The sequence below is a fragment of the Danio rerio genome, chromosome 4, assembly GCF_049306965.1.
Source record: "Danio rerio strain Tuebingen ecotype United States chromosome 4, GRCz12tu, whole genome shotgun sequence".
Classification (NCBI taxonomy): Eukaryota; Metazoa; Chordata; class Actinopteri; order Cypriniformes; family Danionidae; genus Danio; species Danio rerio.
Window position 1 is genome coordinate 28,919,248 of NC_133179.1, and position 12,464 is coordinate 28,931,711.

Here is a 12,464-nt window from a genome sequence, read left to right on the forward strand (position 1 = left end):
ATGCAACCTGCCAAAACTGAAACAGAATTGCAAATCCTTTTGCATTTAAATTTCCGATGTCTACACTGAAACCTGTCAATCAAACGACAAGGGTGGGACTAATTTATTGGGCGTGTTTGTATTCGGAAGTGACGTCATTCACAGTCGACGTAGTTAAAAGGTGAGTTCCACATGGGCTGTTTCTCAATTCCAAGAATGCTGAAAACGAACTTGTGTTCTTGTGGAGACCATTCTTGCCAAGTTATCTCAAAAGTACAAACTAAGGAGACAGCGAGAACAGAGAATGGCTGTTTCCTAATTTCAAGAACGCTGAGAAAGGACTCGTGCTCTTGTGGAGACCACTCTTGCCAAGTTATCTTGAAAGAACAAACTGAGGAGTCTGTGAGAACAGAACGTCTCCTGTGAGAAGTCAGATGCGTTCTTCCTGACGGTCACATGACCACGCGTTTAACAGAAAATTATTTATACATTACAGCATTCATACGACGATTTATAGTTTTTCCCCTTTTCACAATAAATAGTATGAAAAAATACCTTACAAATATATGTTGCACAATACAAATAAAACTAAATGCAATTTTTATGAATCCTTTATAAAGATTTTCATGGTAATTGTCACCGACTCGGTCCCAGTCATTCCCCTCGCTGGCCAGCAGAGGCCACCATCTCCGGACTTCTAAGCATTACATCATCCACTTACACTGATCCAGCACACCTGAACTGAATCTAGCTAACGACCCACGTACCCTTTATAAGCCAGCTCCAAACGCTCAGTCAGTGCGAAGTCTTGTTTAGCCCCGGCCAGCATTTCTGAGCGTTATTCCTGCCTGATTCCTCGTGTATTAATCCAGCCTGTTCCTGACTCTGCTTCGCCTTCTGCCTGCCCACGACCCACGCCTTATATACGAACTCTGATATTCGCTGCCTGCCCACGACCCACGCCTTATATACACGGACTCTGATACTCGCTGCCTGCCCACGACCCACGCCTGATACACGGACTCTGATACTTGCAGCCTGCCCTCGATCTATGCCTGGTAAAACAATGTGTCTTTTCATCGCCAGTCTTTATCCATCATCGACTGTTGCTGTTGTGTGTTTGCACGTTAGTGCATATTGTGTGTGTGAAATGAGAGCTTGATTAATAAATACTGCATAATGGATCCCTCCGTGTCAGTCTCCTCGTTACAGTAATGTTTACTTTCACAGGTGACGCAGTGGCACAGTAGGTAGTGCTGTTGCCTCACAGCAAGAAGATCGCTGGTTTGAGCCTCGGCTGGGTCAGTTGCCGTTTTTGTGTGGAGTATGCATGTTCTCCCTGCATTTGCGTGGGTTTACTCTGGGTGCTCCGGTTTCCCCCACAGTCCAAAGACATGCGCTACAGGTGAATTGGATAGGCTAAATTGTCTGTAGTGTATAAGAGTGAATGTGGATGTTTCCCAGAGATGGGTTGCGGCTGGAAGGGCATCCACTGCATAAAAACGTGCTGGTTAAGTTGGCGGTTCATTACGTTGAGTCGACCATGGATTAATAAAAGGACTAAGCCGAAAAGAAAATGTCTCAGTCTCATTTAGGGAAACTCAAGACAAATAAGCTATATCTCTGAACTCTAATAAAAAACCTGTATAAAATGCTGCATGTTCCATCTCTTTCATTCAGCCGCAAAGGCTTCTGCTACTTCTCGTGCAAGTTTTGTGCTTAAGTCTGCATGGATGCATCCTCTATCAAGAACACATCCGAGAATTTTCTCGCATGCCCCGTTTTTGCAGCCTCGAGCTTTGGAACTGAACGTTGGCAATTGATGATGACATTACACAAGGATGCAAGAAAGCATATCGAGAAACAGCCATGAACCATGGCAGCCAGCAAATAATGAGATTAGCAAATCGCAGGCGGGGGCGTAGTTGAACACGGGACCTTCAGGTAGCACACTTCTGGTCTCTTAGTTAGCTGCAGTCATGACAGATCACATAAAAGGGAAATAAATATAAATAAATAGGTTTATTAAACACAAAACTTTCCAATAAATAACAAGGTCTATAGAAAAACTTCCAGTAGAACTTTCACAGAAAGAGCCAGATATATTAATGTTACTTTTACAATACTGTGTAGACAGCTTGACAGGATACATTTTTTTAATATAAATACGGTATGTCACAAAAGTGAGTACACCCCTCCCAGTTCTGCAAATATTTATTTATATATTTTCATAGCACAACACTACAGAAATGACTCTGACACAATGAAAAGTGGTCAGTGTAACGTTTGTATAGTTAAATTTATTGTCCTCTCAAAAGAACTAAAACTACAGCCAATAATAGCTGAACCCCTGACAACAAAAGTGAGTACAGCCCTAAGTGAAAATGTCCAAATTGAGCACAGTTAGTCATTTTTTGTCATGTGACTCATTTGTATTACACTGTTTCAGGTATCCACAGATAGCAGGTGAGTTAAATGTGGTTTAAAAGCTCTTCCACTCTCTCCACCTGGCCACTGTAAGGTAAACATGGTACCTCTTGGCAAACAACTCTCAAAAGACCTGATAAAAACTTATTGTTGCTTTGCATAAAGATAGCCTAGGCTATAAGAAGATAGCCAACACTCTGAAACTGTGCTGCAAAACAGTGACCAAGACCAATCAGCACTTTAAGAGGACAGGTTCTTCTCAGAAAAGGCCTCGCCTTGGTCTGCTCAAAAAGATGAGTGCACTTTCTCAGCATCCCATCCAAGAATTGTCTTTGAAAAACAGATAGATGAGTGCATCCAGCATTGCTCCAGAGTTCGAAGGGATGCAATGTCAGCCTGCCAGTGCTCAGAACGTACGGAACCTGTTCAAAAGATGATGCACAAAAAAGCTTGCAAACAACCAGGTAAATCATACATAGACAGGTGTAACGGCAACCAGGTGAGTCATACATGGACAAGTGTGTCTTGCCTACCATTAAACATGTTGGTGGGAGTGTCATGATCTAAGGCTGCATGACTGCTGCTGGCATTGGGGAGATACAGTTCATTGAGGGAAACAGGTGTTCTAACATGTACTGTGACATACTGAAGCAGTTCTCTCAGGAAACTGGGCTGCAGAGCAGTGTTCTTGCATGGTAATAACTTCAAACACACCTCCAGGATGACCACTGGCTTGCTAATGAGGCTGAGGGTAAAGGCGATGGACTGACCAAGCATGTCTCCAGACCTAAACCCTATAGAACACCTCTTGGGCATCCTGAAAAGGAAGGTGGAGGAGTAAAAGGTTTCAAATGTCCACCACCTCCATGATGTTGTGATGGAGAAGTGGAAGAGGATTCTAGTGGCAACATGTGAAGCTCTGGTCAACTCCATGCCCAAGAGACTTGAAAGTAGAGACTTCTTTTCATTGTGTTAAAGAGTAATTTCTGCAGTATTGTCCTATGAAAAGACATAAATAAATATTTGCAGAAATGGAAGGGGTGTACTATCTTTTGTGACATACTTTATATAAATTATTTTCTAAAACAATTATGTAACAATTTGTCAAGAAATATTAATGGGGTAGCGTGATCAACGACAACGATATTATATTGCAAGTCTGTAAGACCCAAGTCATAATGTCAAGTTATTAAATCATAATTTAGACTTTAAAGCATTATTTACTTTTGTTATTACCAGGCAGAAACAGGCTTCTATAGTTATGACATAGTTTGGTCAAAACTTTAATGACAATTGTTTGAACAGAATATATTTTTTTTTCTTGGTGTCTGGAGTCTCCAGTACAGAAAGTATAAAAAGTACATACTGCAATATTCTGGAACAGCATATAGGTGTTAGAAACCTGCCCAGCAAATGACCAGATGAGTTAATCAACAAAATGGGTTTCTTTGGCCTGAAAGTATCACCTGAAGATAAAGGCAGAGTCGTTATCAAATTGATCATTTTAAATTAAATTATACACATTAATATTTCCACAAGGTAAAGTTAATTATATGAAAAAAAATAATTTAAAAAAATTTCAACGTCATAAAAATAAAACCAGCCAGGTAAAAACATAAACTCACATGACTGACTGTAGCCAAGCGGGTAACAAAAATAAAGTTAACCACAGGGCAAAAGGTATGCCTACTTTAGCGAAGGGGGATTAAGAGAACTTAAAGCAAAGGCAAGAGCACATCAAACTTAAAAACCAAGTGACAGAGGAAGGCAAGAGTGTAGAATAAATAGGCTAATCTAACAAGACACAGCTGAACAAGATTAACACAAATGAACCCCAAACAGAAACACTGTGGAGAATGGCGACATCATGTGGAGAAAAGAAAAACAAACAATAACTCAGAATAGGACGGAAAATGTTTATTTAATTTTTTTATATTTTCCTTTTTTAATCTTTATTTTATTATCTTCAATCACCCTCAGGAGAGGATTGATTGTTGATTGTGGATTGTCTGTATACAATAAAATATATAAATTACTTTCAATTTCTTTAACATTTCACAATATTGCAGCTTTCTGTATTTTAAATAAAGTGAATTCAGCCTTGATGAGCAAAAAAAAAAAAAAATGATGGTGATCTTAAACATTTGAACAGCATTGAAAGATTTATAAATTATTACTATTATTATATGGGACATCTCAGTTAAAATGCTTATCGGTGGACACTCACATAGTGATAACACATTCATAAGATGAGAAGACAATTAATCAGAGACTGAAGCTGTCCCTAATAAAAAAAGATGCCTTTGCAGGGCATGGTAAGGCAAGCCCTCCAGTGTTTTTCTACAGATGATTCAAAGACAGTAAAGGGAGCTATAGCACAGGTCTTTCCTGAAGCCACACAACCGTTTTTTTTTTTTATCTTCTGCAAGCTGTGTGTTGGGGGTTGTGGAACAAAGAACACAAAGTTGAGATGAAGGACAGACAGACACTTTTAAGCATAGTAAAAGGCGTGCTTTATGCCAGGGAAAACCCCAAACTAGTTGGCAGGTATTGGTAGCTTGTTAGGCAGCTATGTTGCATTCTGATATTTTCATGTGATATTTTTATGCATGTTTCATGAATTTTCGGAAATTTTCATTTAGAAGATTTAATTTTATTTATTAATTAATTATTCTTGTAATTATATTACTCCGGTTTCCCCCAAAGTCCAAAGACATCCGTTACAGGATGAATTAGATAAGCTTAATTGTCCGGTGTGTATGAGTGTGTGTGAATGAGTGTGTGTGGATGTTTCCCAGAGATGGGTTGCAGCTGGAAGGGCATCCACTGCATTAAACATATGCTTTATAAGTTGGCGGTTCATTACGCTGTTGGGCTCTCAGCTAGAAAGGCCTGCCAACGTGGAAACCAAACAAATAACTATATGTAGAAGCTACAATGCATGTTTTGAAAAGCAATATACTTCAGAGTACGAAAGCATTTATCCAGTCTTAATTGTTAAATTTATTTATCACTCGACTAGAGATGCACTATCTATGATGCACACATGATAGATATTGCAATTGGCTATTGGCAGGCATTACATCAGACAAGGTTCTTTGCTAAAAAAAGCAATATCACATCATGTGATATTTCTCAAGTAAGATAGATATTTTTTTTTATATCCATTATTAAATTGTTAGTTCTATTCGAAGATGGCTCTTTCTCAATGTTCATATTTATCTTGCATCATGTATTTTAATACTGTCATCAGCAACTTCAAATGTATAGCAAGTAAAAAGGACACAAGAAAATTCTCTGATTGTAAAATGCAAAGACCTGTCTATTTTTAAAGTGATAGACTTGGAGAAAACCTTTATATTGGTATAATAAAATTTCAACATGAACTAATAGCATTATATATTTATTCATTTTCACTAAAACTTTCAATGAAATATACATTTCTAAAATAATATGTAACCAAATTTTGTAATGGGTTATAACAAATGTGAAGTAATATATCATTTGTTTGGCTGTCCCTTTACTTAAAATTTATAAAGATGGTTAGTTATGATTGCTGATCCCTGTGCATCTTAATTATCACAAAGATGCATTTTGAGGACTGAGCTGCTAACAATGTTAAATAAAAAAAAAGTGTTTTTATTACAACATTCCATAGATATTTTATTTCCTTAACATTTTTAATTATACAAATTGTATGTGATGTTCATCACCTTCAGAGCCTCAGTTTCTCTTGAGTTTTTTTTTTAATTCTCTAGAGGAAAATATTCCAAAACCTGTACTATACTGATCATCAGTACTATTATGGATTGTATAAAGAGAGGCGAGGCGCTTTTTATGGGTTGTTTATTTCTAATGGTAACACATTAAACAGAAATAATCTTGTAACATTTAATTTTTTCAGTGTGCATAACATTAGAGTTGCATCAGCTGGACATGTCTTTCAACAATTTTGCAGAGTTATGTGAAACAACACATACTCAAGGACTCTGAACAACTGAGTGCAGGGTGACTCAGAGGGAGGTGAGTCCATGAAGCCTGAATGTTTATTTGAACCCAAGCAATCCGATTTTTCTAAGTTATTTTCTTCTTCCAAGGTTGATTTGTTTGATTTTTTGTCAGTTGCTGGTAGAGGTTTGCTTGCATTACTTTTTGCATTTTTTGTGCGTCTTTTAGCTTTTACTGTTTAAATATTTAATTCTACTAGTATTTGGGCCCTGCTATAAATGCTCAGAATTTTTTCATGAATAATTTCCTGTGTATTTAACTGTAGAAACTTAAAATTACAAGTTCACTATCTGAAGAACATTTACCCTTTACGTAAGATCTACCAAGATCATAGATTAATTGTTTAAATTAAATAATAGTAAAAATATAATAATAATTATAATAATGATAATAAGAAAATATACCCAACAACCAAAAACTACTGGGTAGTTAAAGGCATGCAGTGGAGTTTTAGACATTTCTGTCACATAATTTTGTTTTAATTGACACAATTGAATTGTTTACAGTTTTTTTTATAAGGGCTATGACAGTTTTTTAATACATTTAACAAGTCTGCTAAACTCTTAATGCACCAACCCACTGAAAATACACAATTTGCAAAACGTTTAATTTTATGCTCAAAATTGCACATTGTAAACTAAACCTCTAAACTACTTTTCAAAATACAATAATAAACTAACACACTACACCATGTCTAACAAATCACTGCAAACATGTTTCAAAATCAAATAATAATTCTAAACACTAACACATGTTCTCTTCCAACATAAACATTTAGTCAATCATAACACATTGACAAAAAAACATCATCATTACATAAACTGCATTATTTTATGTGTCTGCTCTGCCCTTATATTTAAAGCATCTCTACAGTTTTGTTTTGTTGGGTTTAGTAAATGCATGCATTTTCTTTCTTTTACAGCAAAAATTCAATACAAAAAATGAAGAAAATGAAGAAATTGCTTTATAAAATTTACAGTTTATGTAAAAATACAGGCACAGAATTGCTACAGACTTTATTTGCAAAAGGATATCACTGCAAGATATACACACAGAAAAAGCACCGCAGTTAAAATAAAAAAAACAAAGTAATGTACTTTTCTGCCCGGTCTTCTGCATTTGGCCACATGATCTCATCCACATTATACTTGATATCTTCTATGGGCGGGCATTGTAACTGTGGCCATTTGGCCTATTATGTTTCTCCCACGGCAACATCCCCAGCCTTGTCAACATACATAATTTCATGTGGTACTTAATTGGCCTCCAACTTCATGACTCTCTGAAAGTAATTAGACACAGTGTATGTAAATGCTGTACTGTACTGTATATCTACTGTATGTACTAATAAACTCCAGGTTTATAGAGTAGTTTACTGCAAAACACTCTAATGGCTATTACCAAAACCTCAACACATGAGTCTTTTCTAGATAGGAATCAGTTGTGATATATGTATATACAGTTGAAGTTAGAATTATTAGCCCCCTTGAATTATTAGCGCTCCTGTTTATTTTTCATGGAGCAGATTTTTTCAACACATTTCTAAGCATAATAGTTTAATAATTTATCTATAATAACTGATTTACCTTATCTTTGCCATGATGACAGTAAATAATATTTGACTAGATATTTTTCAAGACACTTTTAAACAGGTTCAAGGGACATTTAAAGGCCTAACTAGGTTAATTAGGTTAACTAGGCAGGTTAGGGTAATTTGGCAAGTCATTGTATAATGATGGTTTGTTCTGTAGATTATTGAAAAACAAATTAGCCTGAAGGGGCTAATAATTTTGTCCTTAAAATGGTGTTTAAAAAAATTAAAAACTGTTTTTATTCTAGTCAAAATAAAACAAATAAGACTTTTCCCAGAAGAAAAAATATTATAGGAAATCCTGTGAAAATTTCTTTGCTCTGTTAAACACAATTTGGGAAATATTTAAAAAATAGAAAAAAAAAATCAAAAGGGGGCTAATAATTCTGAATTCAACTATATATATATATATATATATATATATATATATATATATATATATATAAACTGCAATTAGCAATAGGATAAAATACAGGTAATATATTTGTATTTCAATTGACAATATGATCAGCTATTCACTTTGACTTTAGCCTACAGTATATAAGTTGTGTTTAGATCATAGTGTTATCTGTTCTGTCATACTGTGTGAAAGCATTTGTCAATTTGAATGTAACATGACATTGTTTTGGTCTTGGTTGTGCTTGTGTGTAAAAGAAGTTCATGCATTTTAAATTGGCGTTAACTGGATGCAGTTTGTGTCGTGGCAACAAGAAATTTGTTAATTGTATTGACCTTATTCCTGTTTTTGCGATTGTCTTAGAACTTCCGTTTCAGTCGCCTATGGGAGAAATGACAAGGAATAATAAATGGCAAAAAACGGTCAAACTACTTGCTCTACAAACAAATAGTTTCATGACTATACAGACCAAGTAGAATAACATAACAAGGAAATATCAGTTCGCAACATCAAACAGCGAAACGAGCAGTTTTTAATGTCTAAAAATGAATGGAAGTGAATGAGACCGGAAGTCTCGTGCCAAAAAGATTCAAATGGCAGTGCCCGCTCGTCTGCGGAGAATAAGGTCAATAGCCCACGAAGAGGGATGTTGTGCTAACTATGTTAAAAGTTTAGGATACTTGTTAAATGTATTGAAAAAACTGTCATAGCCATTGTAAAAAACTGTGAAGTATTTAATTCATTAATTTTCTTTTCGGCGTAGTCCCTATATTAACCTGGGGTCGCCACAGCGGAATGAACTGCCAACTTATACAGCATATGTTTAATGCAGTGGATGCCCTTCCAGCTGCAACCCATCTCTGGGAAACATCCATACACACTCATTTACACTCATACACTATGGACAATGTAGCCTACCCAATTCACCTGTACTGCATGTCTTTGGAGTGTGGGGGAAACCGGAGCACCCGGAGGAAACCCACGCGAACACAGGGAGAACATGCAAACTCCACACAGAAACGCCAACTGACCCAGCCGAGGCTCGAACCAGTGACCTTCTTGCTGTGAGGCAAGTGACCCCATATTTCATATAGATTTGACACCATATTTCATACAAACCATTAAACATGTGCCATTGTTAGAAAATGTAACAAACTTTAGTTTAAAAATTGGGTTATTATGCAAAATATCTGAATTTTAAACACAAATTATACACATAACTATCCAGCTTCTCTGAATTAATACTAAATATTGTCATAATTAGTCATTTAATTTAACATTTTTTAAATGACATTTTTATACTAAACTAGGGCTGCAGATAAGGAAGTTATGTTTGCATGCAGGGGCAGTGCTAAATTAATAATAATAAATATCTTCATATATATAGTCTCTATAAAATGTAACATATTAGTATCTCAGATGTCAAATTTTACCTTGAGTTTATGTTTATTTCAATGATCAGATTTTTCCAAATACTGAATATCATAGGATAACATTATTTTTTTAATTACTGGATATGTAAAATTGAAACCAAAATGTCCATGGGTGGCTTAGACTCTGAATTGTTAATTTAGATTCAGATGAATTGACTTACTGTGAAAACTTGCTCCAAGATTTCTTCATTCATTCATTAATTTTCTTGTCAGCTTAGCCCCTTTATTAATCCGGGGTTGCCACAGCGGAATGAACGGCCAACTTATCCAGCAAGTTTTTACGCAGCGGATGCCCTTCCAGTCGCAACCCATCTCTGGGAAACATCCACACACACATCCACACACATACTCATACACTACGGACAATTTAGCCTACTTAATTCACCTGTACTGCATGTCTTTGGACTGTGGGGGAAACTGGAGCACCCGGAGGAAACCCACGTGAATGCAGGGAGAACAATGCAGGCAAACTCCACACAGAAACACCAACTGAGCCGAGGCTCGAACCAGCGACCCAGCGACCTTCTTGCGTGGACAGCACTACCTACTGCGCCATTGCTTCGCCCCTCCAAGATTTCTTGTTAACCTCATTTGTTAGTAATGTGTTTAAATATCTGATTTAAACAGTAACATTTATAAGAGATGTGAAAAAAAATCTGTATTGTCAATAAAGTACAGGGAAAGCCGCTTAATAAGTTTCAACAAATATTTGTTTTATGTGACCCGAAAGCACCGTCTCTACCCTACTATAAAGCTGAACATCCTTTCTGCGCACTTACACAACAACACTCAGAGATTGGGAGGCTGGCTTAATAAATGCATTTATAGCTTTCATCTTCAAGCCACGATTATAAAGCAACAACATCCACGCATTTTCCCCCAACTACTTTAAAATAACCAGAATTAACAATAATAATAGGCTAATCACATGAACTTTTATTTTACATTTACAGAGTCGTGAGAAAGAATTGTGATCTTGATTTTAAGCAAAAAAATAATAATTGAGATTCACATTTTTGCCAGAATCGTGAAGCCATACTGTGTACTTGGACTACATTTAGACCACATCACCTTCAGAAAAGGAGACAAAATCATTGCTTTTTTTGCTATGTAGTAATGAATGTGTTTTGTTTTAATTGGTTGTTAGTGGGTTACTGGTGTGTTCTGGAATACAAAAGACAACCTATTCAACCTATAGTGGAACGCAGCTTGAAAAGTCATTAGATTAGAAGCTAAGATGTATGGCATCTGGTTTGACAAAAGACAGATCTAGAAGCATGCACAGACTGCAGAAAAAGGTCACTTTTCAGCCAGGCATGATTAATAAGGCATCCAGCCAAGCATGACCACTATTATCAATATCCTGACAGATGTCCCCTTACCTGAGAAAGTTATAAATAAGAGTGGACTAACTAATCAGTTAATTGTGCTAGACCTCAGTAAAGGTTAGTTCACTCAGTCTATTTAAACGTTGTATTTTATGACTGTTAATATTATTGTCTCTTAAAGAGTAGGCAAAGTAATGTACATGGCAATGTATATGTGTTTTGTAACCCTTATCTATGTTATTGATGCGTTTTCTATTGTGTTATTTTTACAGTATTTGCTATTTTCTTATTACGACTAGATATCAGAAGATTTTAATTAGCTCACAAGAGTGTATAGAAATAACAACCAATAGTCAAATAAGTCAGACTTAAAGATAAACCTAAATAACTGAGGTAAGTATATTGTTTGAGCAAGTTAGATGAGGAAAACAAAATAAAACAAATAAATAAATGTCAAAACAGTTCAGTTTGATGAATACTAGAATAAAACAATAAAATATATAATGAAATCACCACACTTCAGATGATAAACTCACTTCAGACAAATTCAGTTTCACAAATCATATACAATGAGGAAGAAAAAAAAAAAAAAAAAAAACGAAGGAAAATTTTGAATAAAAGTAGTAATTCAGAGTCCAAGTTCAATGTTCAACACTCAAAAGTTCCTTTTAGTTCCAGTTCGATGTGAAAAATCCAAAAAAATCAGTCCAGATAGAGAAAAATTCAAAATTGAATAAAAGTGAAAGAATGTTTTGTCCTACCAGTTCAAAGTGCAATGAATTAATTTACTCCCAGGCATGATCTTTCAAAGAGGGTGGCTCGCCATGTGCAGACCACCGAGAAAGCATCCACGGCAGGGACAGATCGGGATTTTGTAGCAGAAACACGAAAGGGGAACACACGCACACACACACACGAAAAAAAATCCCAGCCAAGGAAAGATAAAGATGAACAGGGAGAATAAAGAAGAATGTGTCTTGATTAAATATAAGTTTTCTGTTGTCTCGGGCGATTTAATGTAACGTTACTCCGCTCGCACTTCTCTCGTTTCTATCACTTGTTGTCAGCTTCCTATCCTTAAAATCTGAAACTTTAGGGCTTTTCTCAGTCAATCACCGAAACAATATGATTTCAGATCATTTGAATTATCTAAACTGCTGTTTCAAAGTGTTTAATGTTGTTCAATCTGCTCGCGCTGATTAATCAAAGTGACTCTCCGTCACCCGCAGCTCTCACACACATGCAAGGGGGCGGAGCTAACCTCCGACCTCCACCAATGCAAGCTTACTTTATTTTCTATT